Raw genomic sequence first — 27194 nt, 5'->3', positions numbered from 1 at the left:
AGAAGCTTTTGGGTCATGGATTAGCCACCATGGTAAATGTCTGCCTGTCCACATGCTGCCAGCATTGCTCTAGCAAATGTCAACATGAACAGCTGCTGTACAGGGGATTCTCCCCCATTGTGATCAGGGCCTGGGACAAAACAAGACACGAGAGAGGGAGAGACAGGAGTGCCCTGTGCTCCTGGACAGGGCTGCATGCACAGAGCAGATATCTTGAAGCCTGGGGAGAGGTGGAGAAAGAGACAGGCAGGGAGAGAGACACTGAATTTGTGATAGGGGAATTGGGCAAGTCCTAGAGAGTGAAAGGAAGAAATAGAGAGAGATGTGGTTAGAGAGAAACAGAGACAAAGAGGAAGTACAAGGAGAAAGTAGAAACCTGGTCCAGGAATGTGGATGGGGTGAGATGGGCCAGGGGAGAGGGGATGTAAGAAGTGTCTCTGAGTGCTGGGGCAGAAATGGCAGGTATCATGGGCATCAATGTTGTGTGACTCCAAGACTCCAACATCCCTGGGTCCAAGCTTTGCAGAGGCTATTGCATTTGAAAAGATGGGTATCCCCCATTTCTCCTGGAATTGTGGGGGCACAGCCTCATGTTCTGTCATGGAGAGGGATGTCTTGAGGGAGAGTGTGCTGCTCTTTGGCCGGTAAACACTAGAGCCGCCCTGTGGGGAGGGGACCCGGAACCATCTCCCTCACTGCCCCAGGCCCTGTTGGATTTCCCCGCCGCTCCCTACCAGCTGGTCTTCCTCATGTTCTGAACCCAGGCATCAGGCATTTTGTTGCCCCCAGGTCCGGCAGTCTGGACCTGGCAGAGGTGAACTGCTGATATTGATAAAAAGTATTTGACAAGAAGGTCCATATTCTCCCTCTGGAACTAGCAGTGTGCATCAAGATCGTGGGTTTTTATCCTCCCGTCCACTGCGAAACTGAGGATGCCAGATGGTAGGTGAACCCTTTAAAACACGATAGTCTTCTCTTACATCAAATTCAAAGACATTTTCTTGTCCCAGCTTTCTTTTAATTTTGAAGAGATGACAATTAGTAATTGAAGGCATAATGGTCCTATTGGAATTTGACCCATATGACTGATGGACATTATTTCATAAATCTGTATCACTAAAGCACATTTCATTGGAAATATTAGCCATGGATACATACAGTAAATTCATAACAGATGTGTAGCTCCCTGTAAGTTGCATGCTGACCCTGTCACATACGTGTCATCAAAGATATTATTAGTGACTATTCAGATAAGCTCTCAACATCAAAATGGTGATGTTAGAGAATCTAGTATAAATGGAATTTCACAGATTCTAAATTAGGAATGATTTTTTAAAATTTATAATGTTTCTGTATTTATTTTTTGGAGAGAGCCTGAGGGAGGGAGGGAGGGGGGAGAGAGCAGGAGACACCAAATCTGAGGCAAGCTCCAGGCTCTGAGCTGTCAGGACAGAACCTGACTCAGGGCTCCATCTCATGGACTGCAAGATCATGACCCGAGGGGAAGTTGGACGCTTAACTGACTAAGCCACCCAAGTGACCCAGGAATGATAGTTTATTGGCAAAAAAAAAAAAAAAAGGTAAATTAAAGATAGCGTAAAGGATGTCAACTTTTCATTGAAATATTCTTCTCACATATATTGTATTAGTTTTAGGCATACATTGTAGTCATTCCATATGTCTATAAATTATGTTGTACTTCAGCACAAGTGTAGCAATCCTGTGAAAGCATGCAACAATATTATTACAGGATTGACTCTATTCCATTGGCTGTCTCTTGTATCCCTAGGACTCATTCATTCCATAGCTGGAAGCAGTTATCTCTCTCAAAGGTGTCAATTCTTTATCTAACCTAAATACTCTGGTGGTAAACAGAATTAACTTTTGCTCAGCATGTGTAAATTGGCGGTCTATATTTCCGTGGACATTGCTTAAAACATTACAAATGATGTCATTATGTTAATAAATTCGGTTTCATTCTTCACTCAAAAAAAAAAAAAAAAAGGAGAAGGAAAAGATTTCTTTGTGTCCCAGGCCCTGTCACTAAGACCCTTCCCAATGTGGAGAACAGGCTGAGTTGCCCAGAGCACCTTCAGTCCCTCAGCTGAGCGACCAGGGCCTTCAACATTGCAGGAATTCCTATGGTGGCCAGCAGAGAGAGCTCAAGCACCACAGACCCGGAGGGGCGGGCTCCTCTGCCTAGGCATTGATGGCCAGCAGAGGGCGCACCATCGGCTTTTCTGACCCAGGGCACTTCAGAGCAGGAAGGGCTGCTTTTGCTCCCAGAGGACACAGGGCCTCTACCGCTGTCTCAGGACAGAGAGCAGAGCTGTGTTTCCAGCGGGTTCTGCCGCCCGCCCCAGGGGAGACCTTGGGAGCTTTGCAGCAACTTGGCATCTCCTGAGTCGCCAGAGAGATTTTGTCTTATTGTACTGAGTGTTGAGGAGTGGGTGCTGGGTGGCTTCCCTGGGCAAGCTGGTTGCTGAGCTGCACAGGCCCTTGCATTTTCTGGGCTGTTCCCGTGTTTCATTCCTCCCCTTCCCGGACAGTATTTGCACAAGACATTGCAGGGTCCCACGACATCACCTCATTGATGCAGTCAATGGTTTGTTCCAGATTCAGGCTTGTTTCCGGGAAGAAACCCTGACAGAAATTCAGAAGAACGGGAGCTGCATTCCATTAGGACTTGAATACACGAAATGTTCGTCTCAGGACCTTCTAGAAGAATGAGCTGGGACCCACTTTCCGAGTCCTGCTGGAACCAGAGACCGAGGTAAGGGCACAAACTGTCCCCCACATCATACATGCTTTTAAAAAAAATTTATGGTTATTTTTCCAACCTAATGAAGAGATTTAAAACTGCAGAAAACCTGGTAGGTAGGTGTCTTAACCTTATGTTATCTTTTACTTTAAATTGCACTTAGTAAACATACAGTGTAATATTAGTTTCAGTGTACAATATAGAGCAACACTTCCACGCGTCACCTGGTGCTCATCCCAGGTGCACTTCTTAATCCCCAGCAGCTGTTTCACCCATTCCCCCACCTCACTGTGGAACCCCTCAGTTTGTTTTCTAGTTAAGAGTCTGTTTGTCACTGCCTCCTCCCCCCCTCTTTGTTGTGTTTCATTTCCATATGTTAGTGAAATCATCTGCTATTTGTGTTTCTCTGACAGGCTTATTTCACCCAGCATAACATTCTCTCGCTCCATCCACCTCGTGGAAAATGACTAGATTTCATGTTTTTATGGCTAAATAATATTACATTCCATATACTACATCTCAGTTTAGTCATCAGTTGATGGATGCTTGGGCAGTTTCTGTAATTTGGCTGTTGTAGAAAATGCTGCTGTAAACTCATGGTGCATGTATCCCTTTGAAGAATTATTTTTGTATTCTTTGTGTAAATACCTCGTAGTGAAATTGCTGGATCGTAACATAGTTCTATTTCCATTTTTTTTTTGACGAATATCCATGATGTTTTCCAGAGTAGCTGCACCAGTTTGCATTCCTTCCCACAATGCAAGAGGGTTTCTCTTTCCCCACATCCTTGCGAACACCTGCTGTTTCATCATTCATTGATTTTAGTCATTCTCACAGATGTGACGTGTTATCTCATTGTACTTTTGAATTGTATTTCCCTGAAGATGAGTAATGCTGAGCATCTTTTCATGTGTCTCTTGGCTATGTTTATGTCTCCTTGGGAAAATGTCCATTCATGTCATCTGCCCATTTTTAATTGGATTTCTCATTTTTTGGGTGCTGAATAACTTTATATATTTTGGACAGTAACTCTTTATCAGATGTCATTTACAAATATTCTGTAGGTATTTTAGTTTTGTTGATTATTTCCTTTGTGACACAAGCTTTTTATTTTTATGAAGTCCCATATTTTCGCTTGTGTTTCCCTTACCTCAGGAGATATATCTGCGAAGATGTTTGTACAGCCAATGTCAAATAAGATACTGCCTGTGTTAGGTATCCTCTGGGATTTTTATGGTTTCAGGTTTCACATATAGTTCTTTATTCATGTTGGATTTATTTTTGTGTATGTTGTAAGAAAGTGGTCCATTTGTGTTTTTGTTTTGTTTTGCAGGTTGCTGTCTAGTTTTTCCAAAACCACATGTTGAGGATACTTTTTTTAAGTTTAGGTATTTATTTTTGAGAGAGAGAGAGAGAGAGAGAACATGCAGAAGAGGGACAGAGAGAAATGGAGATAGAGAATCCCACGCATGCTCTGCACTGCCCTGAGATCATGATGTGAGCTGAATCCACAATCACATGCTTTGGAGCCACACATGTGTCCCAAGAGTATCTTTTTTTTCCCATTGGATATCCTTTCCTGCTTTGTTGAGAATTAATTGACCATATATATATGAGTTCATGTCTGGGTTTCCATTGTATTGGTCTCTGCATCTGTGTTTTTGTTGTTGTTGTTGGTTGCCAGTACCATACTCTTCTGTTCAGTACAGCTTTGTAATATAACCTAAAGTCTAGAAGCGTGATGTCTTCAGCTTTAGTTTTGGTCTTCAATTTCTTTTGGCTGTTTGGGGTCTTTGTCATTCCATACATATTTTGGGATTATTTTTTCTTGTTCTGTGACAAATGTTTTGTTTGTGTGATAGGGATTTCATTACATGTGTAGATTGTTTTGTGGAGTGTAGACCTTTTAACAGTATTTTGTTCTTCCTATCCATGAACATGAAATGTATTTCCTTTTCTTTGTGTCCTCTTCCATTTCTTTCATCAGTGTTTCATAGCCTTTAGAGTACAGATCTTTTACCTCTTTGGTTAGGTTTATTCCAGGTATCTTGGGGTATTTGGTGCACCTGTCAATGGGATTGATCCCTTACTTTCTCTTTCTGTTAATTCATTATTTGTCTACAGAAATGCAATAGATTTATGTACATTGATTTCTGTATATTTTGATTTGTTGAATTCATATATCAATTCTAACAATTTTTTGGGAGTCTTTCAGGCTTTCTGTAGAGAGCATCATGTCAGTTCCAAATAGTGAAAGTTCTATTTCTTCCTTGCCAATTTGGATGCCTCTTATTTCTTTTTGTTGTCTGATTGCTGTGGCTATAACTTCCAGTACTATGTGGAATAACAGCGGTGAGAGTGATCATCCCTGTCTTGTCCCTGACCTTGGAGGGAAAAGTTTCCATTTTTCCCATTGAGGATGAGATGAGCTGTGGTTTTTTCATAGATGACCTTTATTATATGCAGGTAGGTTGAGTCCCAATATACTTGCTAGGGGGTTTTATCGTAAATGGATGTGACATTTTGTCAAATCGTTTTCCTGCATGTCTTGAAAGCATCATATTGTTCTTATACTTTCTTCTATTACTGTGGTGTATCATGTTGATTGATCTGTGAATGTGGAACCACCCTTGCAGCCCGGGAATATATCCCACTTGATTATGGTAAATGATTCTATTAATGTATTATTGACTTTAATTTTAAGGTATTTTGATGTGAATTTATGCATACATACTCATCGGGGTATTGGTCTGTAGTTTTATTTAAAAATTTTTTAACATACTTAAAATATTTATTTACTTAGAGACACAGAGTACATAAAAGTGAGGGAGGGGCAGAGAGACAGGGAGAGGGAGAATCCTGGCCATGCCCCACACTGTCAGCACAGGGTCCAACGTGGGACTCGAACCCATGCGCTGCAAGATAATGTCCTAATCCAAAATTAAGATTTGGACACTAAACCCATCGAGCCACACAGGAGCCCCGGCAGTTTTCGGTTTTAGTGGAGGCTTTAACTGGTTTTGGTATCAGGGTAATGATGGCCTCATAAGATGAATTTGTAAGTTTTCCTTCTTTTTTTATTTTTTTGTAATAATTCGAGAAGAATACATATTATCTCTTCCTTAAATGGATGGTAGAATTCATTAGTGAAGCCATCTGGCCCTGAACTCTTGTGTTGGGGGGAGATTTTTTTATTACTGATTTGATTTCTTTCTGTTTTCAGATTTTATGTATCTTCCCATTTTAGTTTTGGTAGTTTGTGTGTTTCTAGGAATTGTTCCATTTTTCTCAGAGTGTCCAATTTTTTGCATATAGATTTTCATAATATTATCTTCTAACTGTATTTTTGTGGTGTTGACTGTTATTTCTCCTGTGTTATTTGTGATTTTATTTATTTGAGTCTTTTCCTTATTCTTTGTGAAAACTCTGCCTAGGAGGTTTTCATGTTGATTACTGTTTTCAAGGAACCATCCCCTGGTTTCATTGATTTGGTCTAGTGTCTTTTTGGTTTCTATATTCCTTATTTCTGCCTTAATCTCTATTATTTCCTTCCTTCGGCTGTTCTTCTCATTCCTTTAGTTATAAGTTAGGATTGTTTGGGATTTTTCTTGCTCTTTATGGTAGGCTTGTACTGCTATATACTTCCATCATAGACTGCTTCTGCCGCATTCCAAATATTTTACCAGTGTATTTTCATTTTCATTAGTTTCAGTGTATTTTGTCATTGATTTCCTGTTTGACCCATTCATTTGGTAGCATGTTATTTAACCTCCCTTTATTTGTGGCCTTTCCCCCTTTGTGTGTGTGTGTGTGTGTGGCGCGCGCGCACACGTGGTTAACTTCAAGTTTCTTAGCTTTGTGGTCAGAAAAAATGCTTGGTCTGATCTCTGTCTTTGGGTACCTGTTGAGGCCTGATTTGTGACCTAGAATGTGATCAATTATGGAGAATGCCCCATGTGCACTTGAAAAGAATGTGTACTCTGTCATTTTAGTTTGGAGTGCTCTGAATATATCTGGTAAACCCATCTGGTCCAGTGTATCATTCAAAGCCATTGTTTCCTTGTTGATTTTCTGTTTACAGGTTCTGTCCATCGATGTGAGTTATGTGTTAAAGTCCTCTACTATCGTCATATTATTATAAATGAGTTCTTTTATGGTTGTTGTTAAATGTTTTATATACTTGGTGGTTGCATGTTGGGGACATCAAAATTTACAATCATTGGATCTTCTTTGGTTGTCCCCTTTAGTGTGAGATAGTGTTCGTCTTCATCTCTTGTTACAGCTTTATTTATTTTTAAAATTTAAGTCTTAGTTGACATACAGTGCATTCTCAGATTCTTGAGTAGAATTCAGTGATTCATGCCTTACATACAACACCCAGTGCTCATCACAATAAGTGCTCTTAATACAGGTCCCCCATCTAGCCCAGAGCTGACCCATCTCCTTCCATAACCTTCACATTTTTTTCTCTATCATTAAGAGACACATGTGGTTTGTTACCACTCTTCTCGTTTCCTGCCCCCTTCCCATGTTTTCATCTGTTTTGTTTCTTCAATTCCACATGAGTGAAATCATATATTTGTCTTTCTCTGATTGACATATTTCACTTAGCATAACACATTCTAGATCCATCCACATCATTGCAAATGGCAGGATTTCATTCTTTTTGAAGCTGAGACATATTTGATTGTATATACATATGTATGTATGTATATATGAACACACACACACACATGCGTATACATGAATACACAGACACACACATACACAGACCCCACAACTTCTTTATACCTTCATCACTTGATGGATACTTGGGCTTTCTCCATAATTTAGCTACTGTTGATAAAGCTGCTATAAATATTGGGTGCATGCAATTTTACTACTAGGTATTGACCTAAAGGGTACCAAACTACAGTCTCGATTTTAAAGTTTTTTTTGCCCGATAAAAGTATTGGTACTGGGTTTCTTTCGATATTATTGGCATGATAAATGTTTTTTCATTCCCTCAATTTAAATCTGCAGGTGACTTAAGTCCAAATAAGGCTTTGCAGGCAGCACCTAGATAGGCCTTGTTTTTTTTGTTTATTTATTTATTTTTTTGTCCATTCTGACCCCCTATCCATGTCTTTTGATTGGAGCATTTAGTCGATTTACATTAGAGTAATTATTGATAGGTATATATTTAGTGCCCTACTAATTGTTTTACCATCGTATCTTGATGTTTTCTCTGATCCTTTCTTGTCTGTAATAATTTTGGTCTTTCATTTCCACTAAAATAGCCCGATTTAAATATTCTTTTCTTTTGACTGGTAGTATATTTCTTTACTTATTTTTAATATTTCTTCTTTTTTAAAATTTAAGCCCAAGTTAGTTACCTTATAGTGGAATACAGTTTCAGGATTAGAATTTAGTGATCCGTCAATTACAAAATATATCCAGTACTCATCCCAAGTGCTATCTCTAATGCCCATCACCCATTTAGCCCATACCCCTATTCAGTAACCCTCCAGGAACCCTGAGCTTCTTCCCTCTATTTAACGGTGCCTTATTGTTTGACTCCATCTCTGTTTGTATCTTATTTTTGCTTTCCTTTCACTATGTTCTTCAGTGTTATGAATTCTCTCATCTGTGGAATTTAATATGATGTGTGTCTTTCTCTGACATATTTTGCTTATCATAATAAAGTCCAGTTCACTCCACGTTGTTGAAAATAGCAAGATTTCACTCCTTTTGATCGCCGTGTAATATTCCATTGTACGAATATACATCTTCGTTATCCATTCATCTGTCAATGGTCATTTGGCCTCTTTGCATAATGTAGCTATTGTTGCTGCTATAAACATAGGAGTGTGTGTGCCACTTCGAGTCAGCGTTAGTGTATCCTTTGTATAAATACCTAGTAGTGCAATTGCTGGGTCCTAGTGCAGTTCTATTTTTGGTTTTTGTAACGAATCTCCATACTGTTTTCCAGAGTGGCTACACCATTTTACATTCCCACCAGCATTGCGAAAGCTTTCCCTTTGCATCCTTGCCAACATCTGTCGTTTCCTGAGATGTTAATTTTAGCCATTCTGATAGGCGTGAGGGGATATCTCATTGTGGTTTTGATGTGTATTTCACTTATGAGGAATGAGGTTGAGCATCTTTTCACTTGTGACCAATCTGGATGTCCTGTTTGTTAAAGTGTCTCTTCATGTCTTTTGCCCATTTATTCTCTGGATTATTTGGTTTTTGGGTGTTGAGTGTGATAAGTTCTTGATAGATTTTGGATACTAACCCTTTATCTGATATGTCACCTGCAAATATCTTCTCCCATTCCATTAAGTTGCCTTTTAGTTTTCCTGATTGTGTCCTCTGCTGTGCAGAAGCTTTTTATCTTGAAGTCCCAATAGTTTATTTTGGTTTTATTGCCCTTGCTTCTGGAGAAATGACAAGCAAGAAGTTGTTGCAGTCAGGATCAAAGAGGTAGGTTGCCTGTTTTCTCCTCTAGGATTTTGATGGTTTCATGTCTTACATTTATATCTTTCATCCATTTTGAGGTGTGTGTGTGTGTGTGTGTGTGTGTGTGTGAGAGAGAGAGAGAGAGAGAGAGAGAGAGAGAGAGGGAGAGGGAGAGGGAGGGAGAGAAGTTTAAGAACATAGTCCAGGTTCATACTTCTCACTGTCCAGTTTTCCCAGTACCATTTGCTGAAGAGACTCTTCTTTTTCCTTTGGATATTCTTTCCTGCTTTGTGAAAGATTTTTCAGGCATATGTTTGAGGCTCCATTTCTGGGTCCTTTGATCTATGTGTCTGTTCTTGTGCCTGTACCATACTGTCTTGATTGCAGCTTTCTAATACACCATAAAGTCCAGAATTGTAATGTCTCCATCTTTGTTTTTCTTTTTCAATATTACTTTGGCTCTTTGGGATTTTTTCTGGTTCCATACAATTTTAGAATTGTTGTCTCTAGCTCCGTTTAAAATGCTGGTGTTATTTTGATAGGAATTGCATTGAATTTGTCGATTGCTTTGGGTAGTATTGACATTTTAACAATATTTGTTCTAATCCATGTGCATGGGATTTTTTTTTCATTTCTTTGTGTCTTCTTCAACTTCTTTTATAGACGTTGTATGGTTTGTTCTTTTAATTTTTTAAATGTTTATTTATATTTGAGAGAGTGAGCGAGCAAGTGAGAGTGCATGAGCAGGGGAGGGGCAGAGAGAGAGGGAGACACAGACTCTGAGGCAGGCTCCAGACTGAGCTGTCAGCACAGAGCCCGTCGAGGGACTCAATCCCACAAATGCAGGATCATGTCCAGAACCAAGGACGGCACTGAACCGACTGAGCCACTCAGGAGACCCTCTATTGTTTTAACTGTACTGATCTTTTCCCTCTTTGGTTGGGTTTATCCCTGGGTATTTTATGGTTTTCAGTGCAGTTGTAAATGACATCAATTCCTTGATTTCTCTGTTGATTCATTACTGGTGTATAGAAATGCAATCAACTTCTGCATATTGATTTTATATTCTGATACTTTCCTCAATTCCTGTATCAATCCTAGAAGTTTTTTGGTGGAGTTGTTTGGATTTTCCACGGAGAGTATCGTGTCTGTGAGCAGGGAAAGATTGACTCCTCCTTGCCAACTTGGACACCTTGTATTCTTTTTGAGGTCTGATTGCTGAAGCTAGGACTTCCAACAGTATGGTGAATAACAGTGCTGAGAGTGGACATCCCTGTTGTGTTCCTGACCTTAGGGGGAAAACTCTCAGTTTTTCACCATTGAAGATGATATTAGCTGTGGGACTTTCATATCTGGATATTCTCATGTTGAGGCATGATACTTCTATCCCTCCTTTCATGAGGTTTTTTTTTTCCCACCAAGAAAGGATGCTGCTGCATTTTGCCAAACGTTTATTCTGCATCTATGGAGAGGACCATGTGGTTGTTACCCTTTCTTTTATCAATGTGATGTATCATATCAGTTGATTTGCAGATATTGAATCTATTGTGCATCCCAGGAATAAAATCCACCTCATTGTCCTGAATAATCCTTTTTATGTATTGTTGGATCCGGTTTGCTACTTTTGTTAAGAATTTTTGCATCCAGGTTCATCAGGGAAATTGGTCTGTAGTTTTCCTTTCTGGGGTCTTTGTCCAGTTTGGACTCAAGGCCATGCCAGCCTCACAGAATGAGTTTGGAAGTGTTCCTTCCATTTCTCTGGCCATGACCTTATCTTGTTCTTTCATTTGGGATGCATTCCTCTTGTCTTGGCATTTTGGTTGAGTATTTGCCTTCTCTGTTACCAAAGCTCATTATGTTACCTGCCTCTGGGATGAATGGCTTTATGAAGAGGAGATCATCTAGTGTTCAGGGCATGGCACATCACGGAGTGTCTGTGGTGTGTATTGCATGCACTGTTTTGTGTTCTGGCTGCACTATCCTTCAAGCCAGTTGTATGAGCAATGTATGGTCCTTGGCCAGAATGTGGTGAGACTTATCTAGGTCTGTTCCCATCTGCTTGTTAAATGAGACTTGAAATGATTGTGACTAGAAGTGAAGCCCTGCATAACTGTCTGGTCAAGAGAGGTGGTATGGTCATGGGCTTCCCCTGGTCTTCTGGGGAATGGGTCAGCTCCATTGTGACTGAAGCAAGATTGAATGACCTTGAAGGCCAGTCTCACCAGAACACAGGAAGTTGGGGTTGTCGTAAGCAGCTTAGGCACCCAGTGTGGGGATTGCCTTGGTTCCAGCAGATGGCTCTGTGGTTTTTTTTGCCTGGGGGGTGTGCAGAGCAGGGTAATGGCACCACGCAGCTCCTCTGTCCTAGCTCTTTGTCCCCTCATTGTGAACACTGCTTCTCAGGGATGCTCTCCACGATGAGTGTATAATCTCCCCCACTGTGTGCACCAGGAGTTGTACAGATCACTGATTCAATGCCATCTGCCTGCACGTTGTTGGCTGCCTTCTCTTCAGGAGTAAGCGAGTGCCCTCATGGCTGTATCCCAGCCAAGCATGCTAACCTTTGAAACTACACATTCTCGGGGTGCCTAGATGGCTTGGTTAAGGTTTCTGACATTTGATACTGGCTCAGATCATGACCTCTTGGTGGGATTCTCTCTTTCCCTGTTGTCTTGCCCCTCCTTTGCATGTGCTCTCTGTCTCTAACTTGAATAAACTTAAAAAAAAAATAGTGGCATGGAATACCTTATTTAGGCAAGACTGCCTCTCTGAGGGGAATGGCAGGGATCTATCAGTTAAATTTCCAGCACTGACTAGGAAATTCTTTGCTGACTGGTTAAAGGTTACATTCCTGCAGGAATGAAATTAGGTGTAGTGACATGTGGGCCTTAACGTAAGTAACTCCATGATGGGCCTGTGATTTTTCTTAACATTCCAAACCCAAATTTTTGCACATACATTTTTTCATTAAATGTATAGCCCTAAATAATATTTTAGCCATCTACTGCCGGCCCAAAGATCATATCCTATGAAACTGTGACCATCTCCTAATCATACGTGAAGATCAACTCTGTGGCTCTAAGATCTTTGTGGCTCTAAGTTACTTTGATCTATGTTGCTAAGATCTTTGTGAGTCTAGGTTACTGCTGGCCTTTTGAAGTCTTTGACCCAGGGACCCCCAGCCAGGTTGCTGACCCATCACTTAGGCACAGAAGCACCCTTTTCAAGTCACCCCACCCTAAAGCGTTGTCTTTCCCTCTTGTACTTCTGGGACTTACCCTTTGACAAGTCACATATCCTCATGCAAACATGTCAGTGTGGACCAGAGAAAGCTGCTTGCCTGTGACTCCCCCTTCATGGTCACATCTTATCCTTCTGAAACCCCTTGAACTCCCTATAGTTCTTCCAGTCTTTGAATATCTCTTTGTTTTGGAAATATTTGATTCTCTTGTATTCCTGCTAAAAATATACGTGAAAATATTAAAGCAAGGGTTGTTTACAATAATTGAGCCAGTCACAATGCTTCATCTGGCCGCGTGTATTTTTATTTTTGACAATGTTCAGGCATGATGTGATGTACATCCTGTAAAATCTGAGTATCATTCATTATCTAGCATAACCACCTTTATGGAAAGCCATTCAATGACATGCTCGTTCAAGATCAGAAAAACACTTAATTTACATACCACATAATAGAGTGGTATATACATACGTTATTATCTTAAAATATGTAAAGTAGATGTTTCTATGAAGTGTTTATCATGCATTCAGTTTTCTGTACCATGAATGCTATTATTTAAATTAAACAATAGTAAGAACAAGAATAGGTACATGTACATCACTAGTAACTAATACTGGAACTAGTTATATACTCTTATGTGTAGAAAAACCATGATTACTAATAATCTATTCTTTCATGATGGGTTTCTAGTTACCAAAAAAAATTGGGAACATAATACTGAGTATCCACATACATCAGACTGTTTTCTCACTATTGATGTCATAATGGTTGGTACATGATCACAATCAATGTATCAAAGAGATATGGTAGTATGAAGTAAAGTTTGTATTTGTATTCAGATTGCTTCGGGTTTAACCTCTCCTAGCCCAGACTCATCCCAGCTGGCACATTACAGTCATCCTGTCTCCCTAGGCTCCACTTGGCCATGACAATTTTTAGATTTTTCCATATGTTTCATAAGGTGCAAAGTTTTGAGGGTATGTTTGTAGAATGTATTTTGTAGAATGATCCTTGGTTGGGATATGTCTAACGTTTGTTCAAATGCTTAAGCCAGAGTTAATGTGTTTTGGAGCAGAAGATCCAGAGTCATAGTGCCATCCATAATTATCACTTCACATAAAGATTTTTTACTCTGAAGATTGGGGTCTTTTTTGGTTCCATACAAATTTTAGGACTGTTGTCATTCTGTGAAAACTGCTGTCGGTAATTTGATGGAAATTCCATTAATTCTGTCAATTGCTTTGGGAAGTATAGACATTTTCACTATATTTGTACTTCTGATCCGTGAGTATGGAATGTCCTTCCATTTCTTTGTGTCATCTTGAATTTCTTTCATCACTGTTTTATACTTTTCTGAGTATAGGTCACTCACCACTTTGGTTAGATTTATTCATAGATAACTTATTTTTGGTGTATGACTGTAAATGGGACTGTTTTCTTAATGTCTCTTTCTACTGCTTCTATATTGTCTACAAATGCAACAGATTTCTGTACAATGACGTTGTATCCTGTGACATTGCTGAATTCATTTATCAGTTCTAGCAGTTATTGGGTGGACTCTTTAGGGTTTTCTATATATAGTGTCATGTAATCTGCAAATAGTTTCATTTCGTTTGTCTGCTGGCTGTGGCTAGGACTTCCAGTAATTTGTGTACTAAAAGTGGTAAGAGTAAACATCCTCGTCTTCTTCCTGACCTTACAGGAAAAGCTCTCAGATTTTCCCCATTAAGGTTGATTATAACTGCAGGGTTTTCATAGATAACCTTTATGACGTTAATGTATGTTTCCTGTAAACCTACTTTAGGGGGTTACATGCATGAACGGATGTTGTACTTTGTCAAATGTTCCTTTCTGCATGTATTGAAATGACTGTATGCTTCTTTTCTTTTAACATTTATTAATTTTGAGAGAGACAGAGCGTGAGCAGGGGAGGGGCAGAGAGAGAGGGAGACATAGAATTCGAAGGAGGCTCTTGGATCTGAGCTTTCAGCACAGAGTCTGACGCGGGACTTGAACTCAGGAATCATGAAGTCATGACCTGAGCTGATTTCAGACTGTTAAATGATAAGCCACCCAGATTCCCTGATCATCTGGTTCTTATCCTTTCTCCTGTTGATGTATTGTATCACATTGATTGATTTGCGAATATTGAACCACCTTTGTAGCTTGGGAATAAATCCCACTTAATTGTGGGATATATTTACAGTTGTTATATCTTCTTTTTGGATTGTACAATTTACTGTTATATACTGTCCTCCTCTGTCTCGTTATGTACTTTTTTGAGTGTATTTTTTCTGATACAAGTATTGCTACCCCAGCTTTCTTTTGACATTCATTTGTGTGATGTTTCTCTATCCTATCATTCTTGAGGTATAAAGTGGGTCACTTGTAGGCATCTGAATCTGTTTTGTTTTTTCAACCATTCTTAGACCCTACCTCTCTAGATTGGAACATTCACTCCATTTCCCTTCAAAATTGATTGACATGTATATATGTATTGCCATTTTATTGCCTGTTTTGTTGTGGTTTCTAATGATTTTCTCTAATCCTTTCTTGCCTTTCTTTCATGTATTGCTTATTTTCTTTAGTGATAATATTTTGATTTTTTATCTCTATTATTAGCATATTTATGACTGGTTTTAGGATATGGCTACTGTTAGGTGTTTATATAACCTCTTCTGCATTTAGCAGTTTGTATTAAGTTGATAGTCATTTACCTTTGAACCCATTACTTTCTCCTCCCTAGGTTTTTGGTAGATATTATATTTCATTTTTTTTTCAATATATGAAATTTATTGTCAAATTGGTTTCCATACAACACCCAGTGCTCATCCCAAAAGGTGCCCTCCTCAATACCCATCACCCACCCTCTGGTCCCTCCCACCCCCCATCAACCCTCAGTTTGTTCTCAGTTTTTAAGAGTCTCTTATGCTTTGGCTCTCTCCCACTCTAACCTCTTTTTTTTTTTCTTCCCCTGATGTTATTATATTTCAAATCCATTTCTCTGAGTACTTTAACTGATTTTTTTTCCAGAAATGTTCATTTTTTACTTGAATTGTGTCTTCTACCTCTATACTGTCACTGTTGGTCTCTCATTTCCACTCAAAGAATCCCTCTTAATATTTCTTGCAGGACTGGTTTAGTGGTACAAACTCCTTTAGTTTTTGTTTGGGGAAGTCTGTGTCTCCTTTATCCTGAATGATAGCCTTGCTGAATATTCTTGGCTGCTGATTTTTCCATTCAGCACTTTGAATATGTGATGTCACTCACTTCTGGCTTGCCAAGTTTCTGTTCAGAAATATGTAGCTAGCCTTATGGGTCTTCCCTTCTAAGTTAAGGACTGTTTTGCTGCTTTTATGAGTTTTTCTTTATTCTCACCCTAATTTGTAAGTTTGCTTACAGTAGGCTTGTGTGTTGGCCTGATTTTGATGGGAGTTCTCTAGTCTCCTGGATGTGGATGTTTGTTTCCCTCCCCCAATTAGGGAAGTTTTCAGCTATTGTTTCCACAAATACATTTTCTTCCCCATTTTCTCTTCCTTCTGGGACTCCTACGATATGAATACTATTATCTTTCCTGTAGTTACTGAGTTCCCTTAGTCTCATCTCACATTGCAGAATTCTGTTCTCTCTCTTTGGTTCAGTGTGATTAATTTCCATTACTCAGTCTTCGAGGTCACTAGTTTGTTCGGCTGCTTCTTCCATCCCTCTGTTCATTCCAGCAAGCATGTTTCTCCTTTATTGTGTCCTCAGTGTCTAACTATATCTTATCTCTGTCAGGGGTCTCACTCTTCTACTCATTTCACAACTCCAATGAGTATCCTTATGATCATTGCTTTGAATTCTGTATCAGGTATGTTATTTATATCTCTTTGGATTAGATCTCTGGCTGTGGCTTTGACTTGGTCTTTCGTTGTAGATAAACATCTCTGTGTGTCCATTTTGTTTGTCTCTCTGGCTCTATTTCTCTGCGTTAAGAAAGTCAGCTGTGCCTTCTGGTCTTGAAATTAATGCCGTTATGAAAAAGAGGTCCTGGAGTCCTCAGAAGTGCACGTTTCCATTTATAGGACTTGGACCTTCAGAAGGATATCGTATGGGTATTGCTCACTCCCTGCTGTTGTGTCTGGGTTACTTTTCCTTTCAGTGCAGGGGTCTGCACAGATTACGTGCCTGTTGTGGGCTGTGCTTGCTCTCAGTGGTGTCAGCGGGACCCAGGCAGTCCAGCTGGGTCAAGAATCAGCATGAATACATGTGTCTCCTGTGGCCGAAGCATTGTGTAAAATGCCATGTTTACATTGTCTCTCTACACAGGCAGGGACCTGGCTATCACTCATCCTCCTGGATCACCCAGTGCTGGGTCAGCTGACCTCCAAATACCAGGATCTAAACTCAAGAGAATTCAGCCCCCCCCCTGGGTTTTAATGCCAAATGTTATGGAGATTAGTCTTCCCTGTGTCAGCTCCTTGGTGTGAGGGCTCACTTCCTCTGCTCCTTCTGCAGGCAGCCAGCTCCCACCTTCCTAACCTTCCTGATGCAGCTTCTCTCTATTTAGGTGTGGAGTTTGTTGTGCCATTCTTGGATCCCTCTCCTGTTCAAGGACTTGGATGTGGAAGTTATGTAGTTGAAAATATGGGGCAGGGTGAGCTCAGGGTCTGCTTAGTCTGCTATTATTAATTTTTAAATGTCTTATTATTTTGGATTTTTGAGACATGGGCAGACAGACTCATCTCACCCATGCACTTCAGGATTAGAAAGGAACGTTCCCACATTTGCTTCTAGTATTTTGTGCTTTGAAACTGTCTTTAATGAGGTATAATTTACATATAACAAAGAGCCTTAAATTAAAGGGTATAATTTGATGAGACTTGATCTCATGGATACAGCACCATGAAGTCATATGGTTGCTCTCTAAACCTTAAATCATGATCCCTTTGTGTCTAGTGCTAATGTTGCTTTTGAAGTAAGGACTTTTTTTTTTTTTTACGTTTTCAGATATTGCCCAGGTGTCTGAAGGCCTGCACTAGGGTACCTACCTCCTTTTCGGATAGACTGTATTCCCGTAAGTATTGCAGTCATTCTACCTTTGGACTTTATCCTGTGTTGTATCTTTCAGTCTATTCACTTAATTTTGTTGCAGTACTTTAATGCTGAGGGATGCATAATTGGATTGATTTTCACTAAATGGTATGAGCTGCAGTTCCAATCATGACAGAAAGCACGTGCTTCCTGTGTTAGGTACTCAAGAGTAAGGCAGATACCCTGGGCACTTGAGCTGAGTATGTCACTCTTTTTGCCAGCCCTCTTCCCTCCCCTGGGAGACAAGGGTCTCGTTTTGGTCACACAGAAATGTAGGTGAAGTCAGCAGAGAAGGGTCCCTTCTCTTCTCTTCCGTTTGTCTCTCAAACTCCCTGTCACTACCTTCTGCCTGTCCCTTTCCCTGACTCAATCCCCCAGGCCCACTGCTCCACTCTAGCCATGATCAGGGTGTCCTCCAGCTGCTGGCCTCTGCTCTGGCCATCGCTCAGTGAGGAAACTACAGGAGGATTATGTAGTTCATGGGTCTGATCAAGAAATCTCTGCTCCTCAGAGTCCTCCTACACGCGGTGCTGTCTGTGGATACCTGGCATCCTGGGTTAGGGTCTGACCCTCACTCCTCTCTTCAGTCACTGCTGGTCCCTCATCCTTCTCTACCATTAGAACTCAGCCATTTCCTAAGGACAGATACCTGTCTGACCCCAAGGCACCACGGAGTCAGGGAATATTTCCAAAATAATTGAGCATAAGCACCCCATCAATGTAGATATAGGAAGTTCCCATCACCCCGGAAAACTCCCTCAGACTCCCCGGCAGAAAGGGTGATCTTGCTTCTATCCTCCATCACCACCATTTCTGGCACTTTGTTACCTCTGTGTACAGGAACCCCACTGTGTGCACTCAATGGGGAGTGAGAGTAGATGGACCTAGAAGCAGACGCTGACACAGAGACAAAATGATGAAAGGTAGATTAGGGGACAGTAGGAAGGACAAAGTGGAGGGGACAGGATGGGCAGGGAAAGAATTCAGGTAGATCTGACACCTTCTTAAAATGTATATATATTCACCATAGTCTGTCACCGTGCACAGTCCTGTTCAAATTTCAAAAGAGTTGTCCTATAAGGCAAAGAGATTTTGGTTTATTTCCCTCTGATCTTATGTTTTCCTACATGCATTCTGTCTTCTGTAGTTTATCTGCGGCTGTGGCCTCAGATGAACACTTTAGTGTGTGGCTGCATCTGTGAGATTATGTGTAATAGAAAATGATTGTCTTCAGATCTAGGTCTCTGAATGTACACATTCTCATAATTATCTTTTCTTTCATTGTGTGGCAGGGCCTGAATTCTAATAGAAAAATGAGGGACATTGTCTTCTTTTTTAAAACAGTGATTCCCACCCTGGGCTGAGTTGTTAACAGTCTTAGTTTAATGAACTCCCATGACCATCTTTTTTGGAGGATCATTGTGTGGAGATATCTTAATTGAAACTGTGAGAATCGTGAGGGGACACTTCCCAGAGATTTTGCAGACGCTTTATGCACTGAATGTCTTCTTTTTCTCTTGTTCTTAGAAACAAATATTACCCCTGTTTTCCCAGATAACACAGCTGAGGCTCTGTGTAGGTCCCACTGAGAACTGGTATTAGGGCTGAGACAGCAGGAACACAGGCAAAGCGTCATAATATTGTGAGAGAAGTTTGAGGAGATGCAAAGCTGTAGTCAGGGTGATGACAGGGGTCCAGCAGTGGTGGCATCTGGCCAGCCCTGAATTGTAGGATGACTCAGCTGATCTAGACCCTGTCTCCACTTTTAGTCTCACTGAGGGATATGAACTTGGGCATACAGCATTTTCATAAGACCAAGTTAAATTCCCCATATCTCCAGGGCTCTTTTCCCCCCACAAATATCCAGAACCTTCAGGAAAATCCAGGGAGACAAGGATCTTTTTAGGTGATTACCTGCGTGCACTTTGGCAACACACATTTTGGAGATGAACGCTGCATTGTGCACTGAGAGCGATCCCACATAGCAGCTCCGTATGGACCTCACACTCCCTGCTTAGGCCGTGGCCAGGAATGACCTCCAGCTGCATCTCACTGACCCCAACACCCTCCCCTCTGCACCACCTCAAACTCTGCTTACTGTGCTCAACTTCCCTTTTATTCCTGTATGATTCAAGGCTCCCCTGGTTTTGCACTGGATCCTTCACTGGTGTTTCCATTTTGGTGATCACATGGTCTGCATCGTTTAATGAATGTCCCTCTTTCACACAGGACACCTGATGCTCTAAAAGTTAGGGGTGCACCTCATTCATTACAGAACCCAAAACATTGTGTCTCCATCATATGCACCAGTACCGCTGATACATCTGCTTTTGTGTAAAAAATCCTCTTTCATTTGACAAGAGAAACGTATAGCTCACTGTATTACAGGGACATGACACTGCCCATTGTATGTATGTCCTGAGAAACTTGAGACATGCTACAGTGTTCTCAGTTTGTAGTTGGATTGCCAAGACTCACAACCGTCTCTACATCATTGCCACAAAGTCAATCATGAAGAACATGAATATACTTTACCAGCCACTCATCCAGTTCAGGTCATCTTAACAAATAGAGTAGGTGGAGGAGGGGGATGTGGCCTCTAGCCCATGACTGGTGGTGAAGGGTGGTCCATGGGGTACAGCCTGCAAGGCAATCCTGGGAAAGGACCAGGACTCTTGCATACAAAATAGCCTGTGGAAAAGAGAGGTATGTTCATAGGACAGAACAGAGCACCAACACCAGCAAAAAGCAGAAACCCAAAGAAGCAGTGCTCATATCCTACTAGTTTCCCCACCACCAGGTTCCAAGAGGGCAGCATCAGCGCCAAAATCTCTACCCATACTTTGGGTTCCACTTACAGCTTTGAGGTGAGGAATGGATGTGATTGGGATAAACACGTGTCCCCACGTGTCTGGAAATGTAGAAATAGCAAGGGCCCTTTTCCTAGAAGATTTATAGGCTGAATACTAAATTAACAAAGTAGCATATTCCAGATAGGAAGGCAACTATGTCCAGGGTCACACTCCACCCTTCATCCCCTCCACCACAGAGGCTGTTTATTGTGTCTGTGAAGAATTACAGAATGAGAAGGAATGACAAAGCCAGTGTCCACACATGGAATCATAGCCCTCGTGGCTCAAAGTTCTGCCTCTAAGCCCCTGCCTGTGTCCAAACTACTGTCCTGACAATGGGGTCTCCTCCTCTCTGGAAGTGCTATCCATGGGCACAGAGACATATGGGGAGATGGGAATCCTGAGGGCCTGTAGAGGACCTGGGAAAGCATGCTCTTAGAGAAACAGGTAGCCTATACATGTTAGTTGGGCTCAGCTAATTTATTTTACTTCGGAGGTACTTCTCAGCTTAAGTGCAGTACACTTTGCAGGGTAAGTGTGTCCTCTGGAAAAATGAGCTGAAATTCTAAAAGACAAAATTAACACAAATGCACTTTGATGTCTGGTGTAAGTTTCCATGTTTTAGCTGTACCTGTGACACAGGACACGAGAGAACGTGCTCATGTGAACACAAGTGAAGGACACCGTGGGGACTTGCCACACAGGTAATTTTGGATTTTTTCTCTTCACAACTTAAGTTTCAGTGCATGTTTTCTATCACAAATATGCCACCTCTTATAGTTCAGAGTGTTTGTGCCCAGGGCACACCTGAAGGGATTCTGGACAGCATGTTTACCAAAATGCTGATGGGTATGAAATTTACTTTGTCTAAGACCATTCTAAAGGACACATACAAAAATATAAGTTGGAGTGAAGGCAGTTCGCATTTTCAAATTGTAAGGATACCCACAGATTTTTCTAAGCACGTTAAAACCCTCAATAGAAGGAAACAGGAGAGGAAGAAACAGCAAGAGCAATGATTCCACATGGAGGAGATCCACAAAGAATGAGGCAAGGTAGGAGACTTCCAAGTGGAGTGTGGTGTCATCCTCCTTGATTTCTTCCAGGAACACATTAGAAAAGCCCTATGGTCCCCACCTTTAGGCACGCTTAGCTGCTCAAGTGACCACAAACAGATGCCAGCTGGGAAACAGGGAAGCCCGTAGACTCGGCGGTAAAGGTTTTGCATTTGGGGGAAAAAAAAAACACAACAAAAACAGCAGACATACCATACGACACACAAACCAGAGATAATGGCAGGAGAGTGTCCTGTACAGAAAGATGTGGCTGTCCGTAAAGACTTAGAACTGAAAATGGCCACAGCATTTACTTTGTGCTTCTTGGCAGTTTTGGCAGAGCCAGTGTCGATGTCACTCTTGGTTGTGACACCTACTTCTGGACCTGCAAAAAGCCCTAGAAGGGATGGAGGTTTATTCTGACTTAAGTAGACTGTTTGAAGGTCAAAAACAAAACAAAAAACCCTCCCCTCATACTTCTGACAACTTAAACTCTTTGCCCCAGTGAGATCCCAAATTACATGCACAGTGTGTCCCACATGCCTCCGGTGATACCCAAGAAGAACTTGAAGAACCATCCCTTATAACTTGATGAAGACTCCTAAAAGCCCTGACTCAGATGTATTCATCACTCATCAAACAACTATGGATGGCTGGGGGCACAACTAGATGGACATACGTTACATTGTGCCCCATGCCTCACAGATCCCAGCAAGTGGACTGTGTACAGGGCATTTCTGCTGAAGTGCTATGTCTGATTTTCTGCCTACAGCCCCATTCCTTTTCCACAAGAGACGCCTGTACCAACCCATGGTGGGGGAAAGGACAAAGATGAGATCCTGAGAAACTTGAGGAATATGGTAATGGCAGCAGACACATTCCTCTTGCATCACAATGGTCTGTGGTACCGCCTCTGCACCTTGGCCCAAGACCTAACAGCAACAAAATAAGGTGAGTGTGTTTTACAAGTCAACTCCTAGTGCTCAGATCATCTTACCAAGTGTTGCAGGTGGAGGGGTTCCGGGTGGCCTCAGGGCCACTAAGGTTCAGGAGGTGGACGTGCCTAATAATCCTTGGGGGTGGGGCGTCTCCAGGGTAGGGCATGCAGAATCGCCAGTTAACGGAGGAGGTCCCCAGGATCCAGACTGTCCTGCAGAACAGAAGTGACAGCTACATCCGTATGCCAGACAAGAGAACAAATACCAAAAGCAGCTGTAACCCAGAGAATGTGTCAGCACCTGCCACCTTCTCTACCACCAGGATCCAAGAGAGTAGCATCAGTACCTGAAAACTCTGTCCCTGCCACTGGATACCACCTACAGCTTGGGGTAGTAGAGGCAAGAGGTTAACCTACTGCCACCACACATCACTGCCCATGTCTGCGGAAGTGAAATGGCAAGGGTCCTGTCCTAGAGGGTTAATAGAAGTAATTACAGATTAATGAAGTAGCATTCTCCAGACAGGCAGCCATCCATGTCCAGGTTCACCCTGCATCCCTCCTCTCTGGCGACTCCAGATGCTCTGCTTTTGGTATATTAAGAACACAAAAGAATGAGTGGGAATACACGGCTCATATTCTGCTCATGGAATCACAGCCACTCCTGGCAAAACGTTCTGCAGCCGGACCCTCACTGTGCCTCCTCTGCTCCTCTCCCTGAGAAAGGAGTCTTCCCTCTTGAAGTGTTGTCAAAGGCCTCGGAGACCTCTGGGGAGTGGAGGATGCCTGGAATCTTGCAGGGGAAGGAGAGTCTTCTGTGAAGAATGAGTTACTTGTGGTGAATGTCTACAAAGCTCAGATGTGTTCATCTTAATTCATAGGGAATTCTGACTTTAAGCATACTACAGGGCACAGAGTAATTATGTGCAATGGAAAAAAAGAGGGAGAAATTCACATAACAGATTTCATGCAAGTGTTTTGGTATAAAACTGGTATGTGTCATGAGACTGTATCAGCTCTAACAGTGACTGGGGACACAACCAGAAACTGCTCATAGAAACACAACTGAAGGACACAGTGTTCAAATTGTTTTTACCTAAGGTATAGCTGGAGGATTCCAGACAAGTCATTTACCAACAAAGACGGAAAGGTGATGAGTGATGACGTTGGCTTTCTCTATGACCACTCTAAATGGCACAGGGCACATAATAAAAAGTTGGAGTCATGATGTCGTTTCTAACAGGTTCATCTCCTAGCCAGAATCAAGAAAGGAAGACACAGCAGCCACACTGTTCCCACAGAGGTGAGGTCTGGAAGGGATCACCCAGGCCGGGAGACCTCTGTTTGGAGTGTGCAGTCATCCTCCTCTCATTATTTCCTGAAACTCACGGAAAAACCTTAAGGTACTCAGTCTCTAAGCACTTTTGGCTTCTAAACTTACCACAGAAAGCTGACAGACTAAAAATTGAGAAGCCTGTGGGCTCCTGGGTTATGAGTGTGCATTTGGAAAAGAAAGAACAAACAGACATATCACACAACACGCAAAACGAGACAAGGCCGGGAGAGCGTGCTGTACATAAAGATGAGGGTTTCCCAAAAGAGTTACAACTGAGAATGGCCCTGGCATTTACCTTGTCTGCATTCTTGGTACAGTCAGAACCACTGTAACCCACAGAGGTTTCAGCAGTTTCTCCATCTACTAAAGACCCTAGAAGGGACAGAGGTTTATTCTGCTTTTAGAGGACTGTGCAGAATGAAAACAATCCCTCAACTCATTACTCAAATATCTTCAACTTTTCTCTACAGTCAGGTCCCTGGCCAGAGGCAGAGGGTATCCCAAATGCCTCAGGTGACCCCCTAGGATAAGGGGGAGAACTGTCCCCTCACCTTGATAAAGACCTCACGGTGCCCTAGTTCATGTTGTTTCATAATTAGTCACATAACTGGACAGGTCAGGCACAACTAGCAATTTAGAATTCACCAGTAAAACAGTTTTCTCAGTATACATCATGGGAAATCACGATTCCATTACAGATCAAGAATTAATCTGAGGATGCTTGGATTCGGCATCCGACTCTTAACTTTGGCTCAGGTCACGATCTCACAGCTTGTGAATTCAAGCCCAGCGTTGGGTTCCTCACTGATGGTGTGGCGCCTGCTTGGCATTCTGTCTATGCGTCTCTCAAAATAAATAAACTTAACAAAAAAGAATAACATTGAGAATACTGGTTTGGTGTATATCCTCAATGAGTCCTCAAGAAGGGTGCATTTCTTCAGGCTTCAGGCAAATTATTCAATCTCCCAGCTTATCTACAAGCTGCCTTACACATGAGAGCAGTTAGTATATAAGGAAAGACTAATTTGAGAAAAGGAAAACTGCGAGAAGTTAGCAGTGAAGCTGCAGAGTTGCACCGATACCATCAGAGGACTAAGCTAAGCTTTATGGAACTTGAATTGAGGGATGTATGGCTACAGTTCCCAAAACAAACAAAAAGAAAGACTGTTAAAACTAGTGAATAAATGACCTTCTCCTCAAATAAACTAAAGTCTTCACATTGTGTCCGGGTGGGAAGAAGGTTTCCAGGCTCTTCAGACAGGGGGATGCTAGAAGAGGTGGGAGGGTCACCGTCAGAAGAGGGGCATGAGCTCCACCAGTCACAGGGACAAGTGCCTCACTGTCTGTGGCACCAGAGGAGAACACCCTTCTGTTACCCCTTCAGACCACCTGCCGTCCTTAGTGCGTGTGATTCTTTCCAGACCACACGATGATCACACACAGGAATAGGCTGCACAGCAGAAATTAGACTGCGGCACATCACAACGTGCTCCTTACCTCTCCTTGGAGGGTTCTTGCAGTGATTGGTTTCTGCCTCGTGTATCCCTCAGGCAGCCTCTTTGCTTCCATCCCTTCCAGTCTTGGATACAGAAAAATAATGGACTTCTATAAGAGTTGCAACACCACATCGTCTACTAGACAACAAACAGTGCAGGCGTCATCCCTGGAAACACCCATAAAAAGGCAAGTCAAATGACCACACCTGTATTTCAAGTAAGCGACCTCCCTGCCCTGCTCCACCATCCCCCTGTCCCAAATCTGAGTCTTGATCTGGGGGAGAAAAAACACATCCATTTTCAGTCAGAAGGTGGTGCCAGACTGTGCACCAAACAAAGAGGAGGAAACAAGAAAACACTTACCTCGTTGTCCTGAGCATTCTTCTCATGAACTGCAAGCTGAAAAAGCCAACAACGAAAAGCCCGTGGTTAGGGATTCCAAGGGCCACTACACTCACCCACGTGAGGTGCTAAGGGTTCAGTATATCAGGCAGAATTCAGGTTACCTGGTATCTAAAGGTGAGCTCTGCCTGCTGCAGCTGTTCCCGTGTTTGTTCCATTTGTTGCCTGTGAGTTACAATTGCTCTTGTCAGATAAGGCCCAATATTGGGTATGATTTTAAATAAGCTGCCCAGGGGTGCCTGGGTGGCTCAGTCGGTTAAGCGTCCGACTTCAGCTCAGGTCACGATCTTGCGGTCCGTGAGTTCGAGCCCTGCGTCGGGCTCTGGGCTGATGGCTCAGAGCCTGGAGCCTGCTTCCGATTCTGTGTCTCCCTCTCTCTCGGCCCCTCCCCTGTTCATGCTCTGTCTCTCTCTGTCTCAAAAATAAATAAACGTTAAAAATTTTTTTTTAAATACGCTGCCCACGTTCCCAACAACCTCATATCTGTCCCCTGATACAATTTATTCTTACACATGAAACACTTTGCACATGATTATCAATGTACAGTAGGATCAAAGCTATTGTTACATCCTTTCCTTACTCATTATTCCATGCCTGTAGGGTTCAGAGTTCATAGAATTCCTTCCCATTTTCAATCTTTCTCTAACTCATCATGTGACAAATGTCTTTTATCATAAAGATCTATTCTTCTATAACTTATATCCTCACCATGTTTCCCAGGGTTGCAAAGACGAGGGCCATGAAATGGCACTACCACGTTGATGGGTATGATTCATTGTGCAACACACTGCTTTCCTACAGATTATGACAATTGACACCACCCCCAAGGAATGTTAGCATGGACAAAGTTTCCACACAGTCTGGCCACTACTTGAGATCTGCAAATGTTTAGAAATTAATTGTTTTATTCTTTCTAAACTTACCTTTTTTATCTGTTAATACTCTATGCATATGTTGACTTTAAACATTACAAAAAGATTAAAAACCAAAAAATGAACAGCGGTTTCACGAGCTGCTGGTAATTACTAGCTGAACTCACTTTTACTTGTTTATTTCTTCTGTAGCTATTTTCTTTTTTTTCCTAATGTTTATTTATTTTTGAGACAGAGAGAGAGTGAGCACATGCATGAGCAGGGGAGGGACAGAAAGAGATGTAACAGAACCTGAAACAGGCTCCAGGCTCTGACCTGTCAGCACAGAGCCTGACACAGGGCTCGAACTCCCGGACTGTGAAATTATGACCTGAGCTGAAGTTGGATGCTTAAACGACTGAGCCACCCAGGCTCCCCTTATGTAGCTATTTTCAAATTTTACCTGCAGCTGCCAGCTGATTCTTCTTTGCCGCCAGTTCACAGTGTCATTTTCAGCTTCCTAAGATGGGAAAGATACATACACAGTCAGGAACAAGATCCAGAAGTTCTCCCTTTTTACCTCCCAGCACTCTTGAAGGCCTATGCAAATATCCCTTCCCCCACTTCTCCCATAAATGCACAGACTGACAACCCAATCAGAGAAATCAAGTGAACACCCCATTTAAGTTCAAGAAAATTTAACTTCTGTCTGCTGCCACGTCTCTACTATTGGAACTGTCTTTCTAGTT

General features: G+C 41.9%; 1 long non-coding RNA gene across 10 annotated transcripts in view; it reads left to right on the top strand.

Annotated features, from left to right (window-relative positions):
• The window catches only part of LOC128312314 (uncharacterized), a 57265-nt gene extending 30457 nt beyond the window's left edge, over nt 1–26808 (top strand). Inside the window, exons 3-6 of one of the 10 annotated variants that reach the window (XR_008291413.1) lie at nt 2617–2773; nt 17433–22374; nt 23604–25409; nt 26315–26808. This is a non-coding gene — a long non-coding RNA (uncharacterized LOC128312314). Of the gene's footprint in view, nt 1–2616; nt 2774–17432; nt 22375–23603; nt 25821–26314 lie in introns of those variants that run through there. The other 9 variants (XR_008291422.1, XR_008291414.1, XR_008291418.1 and 6 more) reach the window with 9 other exon arrangements.
• The last annotated feature ends 386 nt before the right edge of the window (nt 26809–27194 follow it).

The sequence above is a fragment of the Acinonyx jubatus genome, chromosome D3 (assembly GCF_027475565.1).
Source record: "Acinonyx jubatus isolate Ajub_Pintada_27869175 chromosome D3, VMU_Ajub_asm_v1.0, whole genome shotgun sequence".
Classification (NCBI taxonomy): Eukaryota; Metazoa; Chordata; class Mammalia; order Carnivora; family Felidae; genus Acinonyx; species Acinonyx jubatus.
This window is presented reverse-complemented; position numbering and strand designations above follow the sequence as displayed.